Source organism: Notolabrus celidotus, chromosome 19, assembly GCF_009762535.1.
Source record: "Notolabrus celidotus isolate fNotCel1 chromosome 19, fNotCel1.pri, whole genome shotgun sequence".
NCBI classification, from domain to species: domain Eukaryota; kingdom Metazoa; phylum Chordata; class Actinopteri; order Labriformes; family Labridae; genus Notolabrus; species Notolabrus celidotus.
Genome location: NC_048290.1, coordinates 1,097,522 through 1,107,806, shown reverse-complemented (window position 1 = coordinate 1,107,806; position 10,285 = coordinate 1,097,522). Strand labels below are relative to the sequence as shown.

The following is a 10,285-nucleotide window of genomic DNA, read 5'->3' as shown; positions in this document are numbered from 1 at the left end:
AGGAGCTTTGTGTTCATGTCCTGATTAAGATACAGTTACGTAAAATAAAAGGGGACAGGTTCTTTTTAGTCCAGGTCTCAAGATCTTCATCTGAACTCAAACAATGAAACTCAGCAGGGACGTTTGCACAAGTATATTTCATTCTTTTGAAAAAGTTAGAGAGAAATTTGAACCTTTAGTTCCATTTAGTGGATCTTAAATGTTAAAAAAAAGGTATTTGGATCATCACTTACATTCAAAATTTAAGATTCAAGATGGAAGAGATTCATGTTTGTGGTGCAGGAACAACAGTGCAGTGATATCAAACTAGCATCAGTGATTTCAGTCTGATGATACAATATATTTTATTCTGCTTATCACGTATTTTAACCTTTGATATTCTTGAAAGTATTGCAGCTTTAGACAAAAAAACATCTGCTTATTTTCAACCCAAAGCAGTGTGTGTGTGTGTGTGTGTGTGTGTGTGTATGTGTGTATGTGTGTGTGTGTGTGCATGCTGACCCAGACTGTGATTAGCGATGAGTCCGCCTGTGCAGGAAGTGTAATGAGTCATGTTGTGTGGATTGACCTGTCGTTCTTAAGCTGAACTCTGACCTGCAGTTACACAAATACCTGATGGGTTTCATGATGTTTGACGTCCAGCAGGGGGCGACGCCACCGGCAACTTGATGCTACGTAAAAACTAAAGAACGCAGACTGTATAAACTTAAGATTTAGAAAATGTTGCTTTTTTTCCCCCAGCAAGTTTGTTTCAGTTAAAGTGTTTTTCTGCTAGCAAGCATTAGCTTCAAAGTGAACCCCAGAGTTAGCCTAAACTAGGGGTCCCCAAACTTTTTATTCTGTGACCCCCAAACAGTGCCAGAGACTGGAGACCCCCACTGTCCTGATGTGGTTAAATGTTGCTCACAAGACAAGTAGGCCAATCCAGAAACCTACAGATATCTTTGTAATTTAAAGAAGGCTTTAGCAGGATCATTTCCTGAGGGGTCATGTGGAAACAAAGTAAAGAAGAAAATTGATGACGTTTTATATTTACAGTGTTGTATCTCAAATGAAGCTACAAATTTTGTACATGTTTTTACAACAAAAGGATAAAAGATACAATTTTAGATCATTCTAAGTTTTTATTGATTTTTGGAAGGCATCTTGCGACCTCCTAATCAGTGCCTCGGGACCCCCCCAAGAGGGGTCACATAAAGAGACTGGTGGAATCTCATTCTGTGCCTGATGCAGATTTTAATTATTTATTTATTGCAGTAAATTCAGAGTTCAGTGATTTATTTGTTGCCCAGCAGAACAACTTTGGAGCCTGTTATTGAATTTGTTGCTACGAAACCTGCTGCTGCCTTCCTGGAGTCAGAGGGAAGGTTTCCTGAGCTGCGTGCCGCTCTTGGTGGCGTTATGATATTATGTTTAAAGTTGATGGTTGGGGTCCAGTAGCTCCTCAGGCTGCTCTCACATCTGTGCCGGCTAACTGTCATTATGTCCCCACGACCAAGACCAGCCTGAGACCACACTAAGGTTTTTACCACAGTGTCAACAGGCAGAGGGGGAATGAGACGGACTACATTCTGTGGATTGATTTCATATGACGTGTGATCAGGTCGGTCCTGGTGTCTCTCCTGTTCTAGAATGAATCAGTGTTCTATTTGGCTGTGATCAACGGACAGCATTCCATTCTGTTCTCCTTTGATGTGTTCCATTCTGTTCTCCTTTGATGTGTTCCATTCTGTTCTCCTTTGATGTGTTCCATTCTATTCTCCTTTGATGTGTTCCATTCTATTCTCCTTTGATGTGTTCCATTCTATTCTCCTTTGATGTGTTCCATTCTGTTCTCCTTTGATGTGTTCCATTCTGTTCTCCTTTGATGTGTTCCATTCTATTCTCCTTTGATGTGTTCCATTCTGTTCTCCTTTGATGTGTTCCATTCTATTCTCCTTTGATGTGTTCCATTCTATTCTCCTTTGATGTGTTCCATTCTATTCTCCTTTGATGTGTTCCATTCTGTTCTATTCTCCTTTGATGTGTTCCATTCTGTTCTATTCTCCTTTGATGTGTTCCATTCTATTCTATTCTCCTTTGATGTGTTCCATTCTATTCTCCTTTGATGTGTTCCATTCTATTCTGTTCTATTCTCCTTTGATGTGTTCCATTCTGTTCTCCTTTGATGTGTTCCATTCTGTTCTATTCTCCTTTGATGTGTTCAATTCTATTCTCCTTTGATGTGTTCCATTCTGTTCTATTCTCCTTTGATGTGTTCCATTCCATTCTGTTCTCCTTTGATGTGTTCCATTCTGTTCTCCTTTGATGTGTTCCATTCTATTCTCCTTTGATGTGTTCCATTCTATTCTCCTTTGATGTGTTCCATTCCGTTCTCCTTTGATGTGTTCCATTCTATTCTCCTTTGATGTGTTCCATTCTGTTCTCCTTTGATGTGTTCCATTCTATTCTATTCTCCTTTGATGTGTTCCATTCTATTCTCCTTTGATGTGTTCCATTCTGTTCTCCTTTGATGTGTTCCATTCTATTCTCCTTTGATGTGTTCCATTCTATTCTCCTTTGATGTGTTCCATTCTGTTCTCCTTTGATGTGTTCCATTCTATTCTCCTTTGATGTTTTCCATTCTGTTTCATTCTCCTTTGATGTGTTCCATTCCATTCTGTTCTCCTTTGATGTGTTCCATTCTGTTCTCCTTTGATGTGTTCCATTCTATTCTCCTTTGATGTGTTCCATTCTATTCTCCTTTGATGTGTTCCATTCTATTCTCCTTTGATGTGTTCCATTCCGTTCTCCTTTGATGTGTTCCATTCTGTTCTCCTTTGATGTGTTCCATTCTATTCTCCTTTGATGTGTTCCATTCTGTTCTCCTTTGATGTGTTCCATTCTGTTCTCCTTTGATGTGTTCCATTCCGTTCTCCTTTGATGTGTCCAATCCGTTCTCCTTTCTGTGGATTGATTTGATGTGACATGTGATCAGGTTCCTCCTGGTGTCAGAGTGATGTAGTATTCAGTATGTTGATGTTAACAGGAAGAAGGGGAGATATCAATATTTAATTTAGCATTTTATTGTCCCCTTAAACCGTCACAGAATGGATTGATTGGATTGTTAACGATAGCTTCTTGACGTTTAAATCAACACGACTCTTCAGAGACAGAGACTCCATGTGTTCGGTGCTGCAGAGAGTTTATATTAAAACAGGAGTGAGGTCATTTTGCAGCCCGACCTGTTTCTGTTGAGTCTGTTTGCTGAGTCAGCTCTGCAGTGACTGACACGAGCTCCTTCTGATGTTTACCCACAAACACACACACACACACACACACACACACACACACACACACACACACACACACACACAGACACAGACACAGAGACACACACTCAGACACACACACAGAGATGTTTGTAAAAGGACTGCAGGCAGGACCAGGTAGTTAAGTTTTTTTGCTTTTAAACAAACATATATTTATAACTTTGTGTTTACGTTGTGAAGAGGTTCATAAATAACCACAGAGTGTAAACACGGCGGTTCATGATGAGAAGCCCTCGCCGCTCCATCAGAGTGAGTCTGCCGGCTCTGCTTTCACTGACTCATTGATCACTTGGCGGCGTGGCGGCGTGGCGGCGTGGTGGTGTGTTGGCGTTAATGGGCCCTTGAGGTTAGAGCGTCGTGTAATGGAGGGCTCTGCTGTTGACGTTAAGAAGATATATGTTGCTCACATGCTTTCATTGCCTTTGTGGGTTTATTGACTTCGTATCTGGCTTCCAGCGCTGCGGTCTGTAATCTAATATCCACTCCTCTCTAGGTGTGAGCCTCACGTCAGACCAAGCTCTGACGGTGTCTCACAGAGAGGTTTGAAGAAATGGATCCAGAGAGAGGAGAACAAAAGGACACTCCCAGTTTCTTTAATGAGGATGTTTGCTGACTTTGTTTTTCTTATATGATAAAAAAATGTTCTCATTTGAACCACTGACTCAGGGTGGAGCTGGAGAGTATATCTCCATGATGTCACCTGTTGGTTTCTGAGCCAAGTTCCAAAGCTCAACGATAGCGGTCGCCATATTGGAAATGCTAACTCTATGGTTGTCTAACTTTCAATCGACTTGGCAAATGTCAAAGAGATGGAGTTGAGTCACTTTCATTCACAGCCGAGGAAGTTGGTAAAAAAGCTCTTATGTTCCAGGATCCTTCCAAATGAAATAATCAACCTTTAAATATTCAGTCTTTGTCTTCTTCCCCTTATTTAAAAAATCTGTTTTCCCATCTCAAAACAAACTGTTTATGTTTTCAGTGAAGCCCTCACTGTTCCTCCACTTCCTTTACTTATTTATTCATTTCTTTCTCTCTGACTATTATTCTTATTTTTGTCTTTAATCAATGCTCCTTTCACTAGCAAGGACCACGCCACACAAGGATATCAGTTTGAACATTTAATGAATTAGTTGTGCGCAGTCTGGCCCAGCAGAAGGAGACTCAGGATGGGGGTTCCCTCTCAGCGTTACCCTGCCAGAGCTGACCTTGACCCCAGGCTGTACCTGGAAGTAGACAAGGGCACAGAAGAAGTGAGCACAAGTTGAGTAGGAGGGGATAAGGAAAAAGGTAAAGTGCAGTAGAGTGAGGTGAGGGAGGGTGGGTTGAAGAATCACAGACAAACGGTTGGAGTAGGTTGGCTACGTTTAAGTAGGCTTGTCAGGTGATGGAGGGCGTGGTTTAACCGTGGTCCTGCTCCTGAATTTAAGTTACCACCTTAACTTCATTTAGTTTTCTCTTGTTGATTGTACCTTGTTTAAGGTTCTGTTCTGTTCTGTTTTGTTGTTGTTGTTGTCGTCGTCATCAAGTTGTCTGTCTGTCTGACTGTTCATGGGTTTTTTCTTTTGAATTATTCATGTTTTGTTGTATATTTTGTATTGCACTGTTCTCTGTTTGTGGTTGTCTGTTTGGGACCCCCTCTAAAATGAGATGACACATCTCAAGGAGTTTATCCCAGTAAATACATTTCCCTTAATTGTCAGTCAAGTCAGCCACGCCCCTAATTATGCAAAACTGATAATGTTAATATTTCCAAAACGACTAAGTAAAAAGTAAAATCCCCTCGTACAGTGTAAGCCACTTTATCTGTAGCTGATAGAGATGCTCAAAAACTGCAGTACCTAGAGTGTCCACTGGAGGCTGGCTGCAAAAGCCCCGGATAATGACTTTGAGGCACGTTAGTTTGGCGTTTTAACTCGCAGTAAAACAATTAAGTTCTTTGCAGTCCGGCATCCTTAGACCGACCCTTTCACTGTTTATTATTTTTCTTTATTGTTGACGACATCTTTAAAAGGCTAGGATAAGCACGGTCTGATCTGTACTGCACATGTGCAACTCTCTGGAAAGATAGGAATGAAGTAAGATGGTTACTACAGGGTATGAGCTTCTTTAGTGGACGCTTTATGTGCAGTTTATTTCCTTATAATGGAATCATGTACGGTTTGGACCAATCAGAGGCTGTGACTAACTATGGCATGTTGCCACCATGCTGTGTTTGTGGATTCTTCAGATTTTGAGCTCTTGATTGGGAGTTTTTGTCCTCACAGCTGTCACAAACACTAGAACAGTGGAGTCCAAACTTTTTTCAAAGAGGGCCACATTTGATGTTGTCAGAATACTTCAGGGCCAGTGGCTCCTACTGAGACTTTGGAATAATACAAGTTATATATGAAATCTCTATTTAATAATTATTTTACTTTGTTTTCTCAATAAATCAGTAACTAGGAAGTCCTCAGTTCTCCACAAGCCATGTAAACATGAGCAAACGTTATCTTCTCCTGTAGAATATTTTTCATTAGGATCAATGTGGGAAAAATATTGTCTCATTATTTTTCTATGACAGGATCAGGATCTGGATTTCATCACACTTCTATTTCATGTTGTTTTTAAGACTTTTCAGACAATTTAAGAACAAAATAATTCTTGTCCTGCATTCTCAACTATTTTTTCTGCACCAAATTTTGCCTTTTCTGCACAATTTCATAATTTTGATCTTGTCTTGTGTCCTCCTTTGTGTCTTCTGAACTTTTATTGTTCATCAAGAACATTTTCACATCATGATGAAAACATGAATTTGAAAAAACCTGTCAACTTTAAGAGTTCTTGTGTTTCCTCCTAATTATATTCCTGCAGAATAAACAGAGCTTTGAATTTATAAAAGTAGTCCATATGAAGTTTTTGAGAAGTTTCTGTTTTGACTTTAGTTTTGTTTGTGTGCTTTAAAGAAACTGCAAATGTTCAGATGATTCAGAAGGGGATTCATTTCTTTGCTATAAATAACACATTTGAAGATGGAAGCTTGGGGAACATAATTAAATGGACCTTGTGCCGCGATTGGCCCCCGGGCCGTACTTTGAACACCCCTGCACTAGAAGGTTCTTGTCTCCTCATCAGAAGTTAAATCAGCGCCTGATTGGTTGGTCTTTGGTCGTATTTGAAGTCGTCTTTCTAGAAGGAGTGGTGAAATAATGGAGGATCTGTTGGAAGCTTCAGGGAGGAGGAGGAGGATTCGAGACTCTTCCTCTCATAGATCATCAGAAACGGATTAACCTTTGGGGTTTTATTTTTAGGTTGAACATTTTCAATAAGAGCTAATCCAATCAGAGATGAACCACAGATCACAGACAGAAGACTGAACCCTTGGCTTTGACTGCACTCACAGATGTGTGTGTGTGTGTGTGTGTGTGTGTGTGTGTGTGTGTGTGTGTGTGTGTGTGTGTGTGTGTGTGTGTGTGTGTGTGTGTAAACATAAATACACTTCTAAAACAGGTGTGCGTCCGTAGCTGATTGGATTGTGTGTGATCTGCTTCTATTCCCGGCCTCGGTGCTTCCTGATTTGCTGCGACACGTCAGATAATCCTCTAAGCAGCTTGTTAACTGTGACAGCGTGCTTCACTCTCTGACTCAGCCTCGGCTTCACTCCTCTGTTTTGGTCTATTCATACCTGCCGCGGTGATTAAAAGCAGCGTTGAAGCCTAGAGAGCTTCATCTCTCACTGATAAGAGACCTGACAGCACACCTCTGTTTTGATCTAAAGGAGAGGAGCTGACTTCAGGGTTTCAGAAACCTCCATAAACAAAATAAACACTTCCACACTTTCAGAAATATCTGTCATCACTTAGCATGAACCTGGAGTCAGCATTCTCCCTCTGCAGTTAAAGAAGACTTTCATAAAGCTTGCTCTCTGGGTTATTTGCTGACATGCTGCCACTTAAAGGAACACCTCTGTTACGTCAATGTGAACACACACACAGAGGCGTAATCGTTCCACCTCTGACCCTCTCTTGGTGGCAGTAACAGAGGAAGAATGATGGGAGGACAGTGTGGATGTGTCGTGTTCTGCCTTTAAATGAGGATGCAGATTTTAATTCTTTATTTATTGCAGTAGATTCAGAGTTCAGTGATTTGTTTGTTGCCCGGCAGCATGACTTTGGAGCCTGTTGTTGATTTTGTTGCTGCAAAACTTACTGCTGCCTTCCTGGAGTCAGAGGGAAGGTTTCCTGAGCTGCGTGCCGCTCTTGGTGGCGTTATGATATTATGTTTAAAGATGTATAAATATAAACTTACCTTTAACTGGAGATGTGAATTAGTTTTTAATCTACAACCTCAGAAAATTGCATCCTCTGTTTGGGTTTATTGTGAGCCCCCTAGTGGCAGAAAAGACAAACCGCCCTTTAAGTTTCATTATTTCTTTATTGTGATTTTTATCTTTATTTGGGATCTGAACTCAACTTTATTTATACATCACCATTCATACATAAAAACATGCAGCTAAAGAGATTCACAGAATAACAGAGAGACTGAAAACAACAGCAATGGTAAAATTATAAAAGACATGATCATAAATAAAATACTTAAAAATAAAATAAAATCAACACAGTAAAATTAATAAAATAAGTAAGTTAAAAATAAGGTAAAATTAACAAGTTTAGATGAACACAAGAAATTAATAGATACATAAATAATTAATGTTATAAATAAAATAAATAAATGTTAAAACAATGATTAAAATCAGGATAAAAATAATACAAATAATGAAAATAATAATGCAGTCCAGGGCTAAAAATAAACTAATCTAAATTAAAAGCTAGATTAAAAAGGTAAGTCTTAAGTTTACTTTTAAAAACATTAAAATGATGAAATTATTTGTGCAGAATTTATCAAAACAGGATTATAAACTGCTCTGCAAAGCATTAAACCCCCAAATACAATAAATACAACAGAGAGACGTACAGAGATTAGGGCCACTGAAAAACAAATAAAACAAAGGTCAATTTGTTTTATTTTTTTTATTATTCTGAGAAAAGAAGTCAGAATTCTGTCTACTTTAGTCTGAACTGAAATTAGTCAGTGGAAACAGGGATTTTTTTTAAGTACCTCACTTTGAAAATATCCAAAAATCATCACTAATATGCTGCATTTCCAAGGGCTTTTATTTTGAAATTCCAAATCAGGTGTAGCTGTAATTGGTTTTGAGGTTTTCTCCTTTCAGTCTGAATAAAAACATGTTAGTGGAAACTGAGATTAATTGTAATACAAATTATATAATTTAGCAGGCACATTTTTATATTTCAGATGGACTTTATTTTGAAAATCCACCAGAATTCTGACTTTAATTTCAGAACAATAATAATAAAAAAAAAAAGAACCCTAATTTACAACATAAATCATAAATAAAACACTGGATAAAATAAAAGAAAGGTCATGTGTTTAATTAAATAAAGCTAGGAGGAGGGAAATCACTCATGCTAACGAATGCTAACAAATGCTAAAGTTGCTCTTTGCCTCCTGACAGTGTAGTGAAGTCAGTAGCGGCTAACATTAGCCGCTCTATGAGATGATGACTTGTGTTTTCAGTTATGTAAAGCTGACCTGGAACACATCCTCCCCTCCTGAGTTCATCTCCTGATTTAACTCCATTATGTCTGAACTGGACTTACCCCACTTCACGGCTCCTCCAGCCCAGGAGAGGACGGAGACTAGACCTCCACCTGCACTGAAACCGGCTCCCGTTACACAGGAAGGCCTGGCTGGGTTTTATTAGCCTGTTTTTATGCGTTGGCAGCTCAGAGGGTTTCCACCAGCTTGCAGCAGAACTTGGCACACTTCAAACGGCGTCCGGAAACGAGAGCGTGTTTCATAACGTGTGAGTGATTTGAGTGTGCAGCCAGCAGGAGAGAGGAGCTGAGAGGACGCTTTGAAGGAGCTTTGTGTTGAGGTTTTATCAGCTGCTGGAGGAAGAAAATGACATAACATTAGACTTTACAGATAACAGAGCCTCAGATTCCTTCACTAAAACTGATTTAGGATTCATTTATGGGTTGATTACTTGTTTATTTCTGTATTCCTCTGCTTGTTTTCTTTGTTTTCATGGACAAAAACAGAAAACTTAATCTTACACTGAGATTTATTTCACTTTATGTCATAAAAAATATAAAAAACAAACCTTACCATGAAGATTTGGTGTAGAAGAAACCAGCAGAGTCAACTTATACAAGAACTAAAGTAAAGAAATCAGGGACTTTATGAGTATTTTTACCTTGTGTGCTCTCAACACCTCAGGCTTTGGCGTTCCACAGAGCGAAGGACAGAGCAGAGGTCTTTGCTGCTGCTCTCCCTGCCACATGAAAGAGAGAGGAGGTTTGCTCTCTCCACCTCAGGCTTTGGCATTCCATGCAGGCACATAGAAGGCCAGGGGTCTTTGCTGCTGCTCTCTATGGCAAATGGAATAGATGGGAGGTGCGCTCTCCCTGCCTCAGGCTTTGGCATTTCACATACACACATGGAAGGGCGGGGGTCTTTGCTGCTGCTCTCCCTGTCACATGAAAGAGAGGGGAGGTCTGCTCTCTCCACCTCAGGCTTTGGAATTCCATGTACAAACATGGAAGGGCAGGGGTCTTTGCTGCTGCTCTCCCTGCCAGATGAAAGAGAGAGGAGGTTTGCTCTCTCCACCTCAGGCTTTGGCATTCCATGCAGGCACATAGAAGGCCAGGGGTCTTTGCTGCTGCTCTCTATGGCAAATGGAATAGAGGGGAGGTGTTCTCTCCCTGCTTCAGGTTTTGGCATTCCACATACACAAGTACAGAGCAGAGGTCTTTACTGCTGCTCTCCCTGCCAGATAAAAGAGAGGGGAGGCGTGCTCTCTCCACTCAGGCTTTGAAATTCCATGCAGGCTCATGGAAGGGCAGGGGTCTTTGCTGCTGCTCTCCCTGCCACATGAAAGAGAGGGGAGGTGTGCTCTCTCTGCCTCAGGCTTT

General features: G+C 40.2%; 1 protein-coding gene across 7 annotated transcripts in view; it reads left to right on the top strand.

The window, feature by feature from the left end:
• mctp1b (multiple C2 domains, transmembrane 1b) overlaps window positions 1–10,285 on the top strand; it is a 38,838-nt gene that overhangs the window by 7,574 nt on the left and 20,979 nt on the right. Inside the window, exon 1 of one of the 7 annotated variants that reach the window (XM_034710281.1) lies at window positions 8,988–9,174. The exons of the other annotated variants lie outside the window; for them this stretch is intronic. The gene's annotated coding sequence lies outside the window, so the exon portion shown is untranslated. Of the gene's footprint in view, window positions 1–8,987; window positions 9,175–10,285 lie in introns of those variants that run through there. 7 annotated transcript variants of the gene reach the window in all.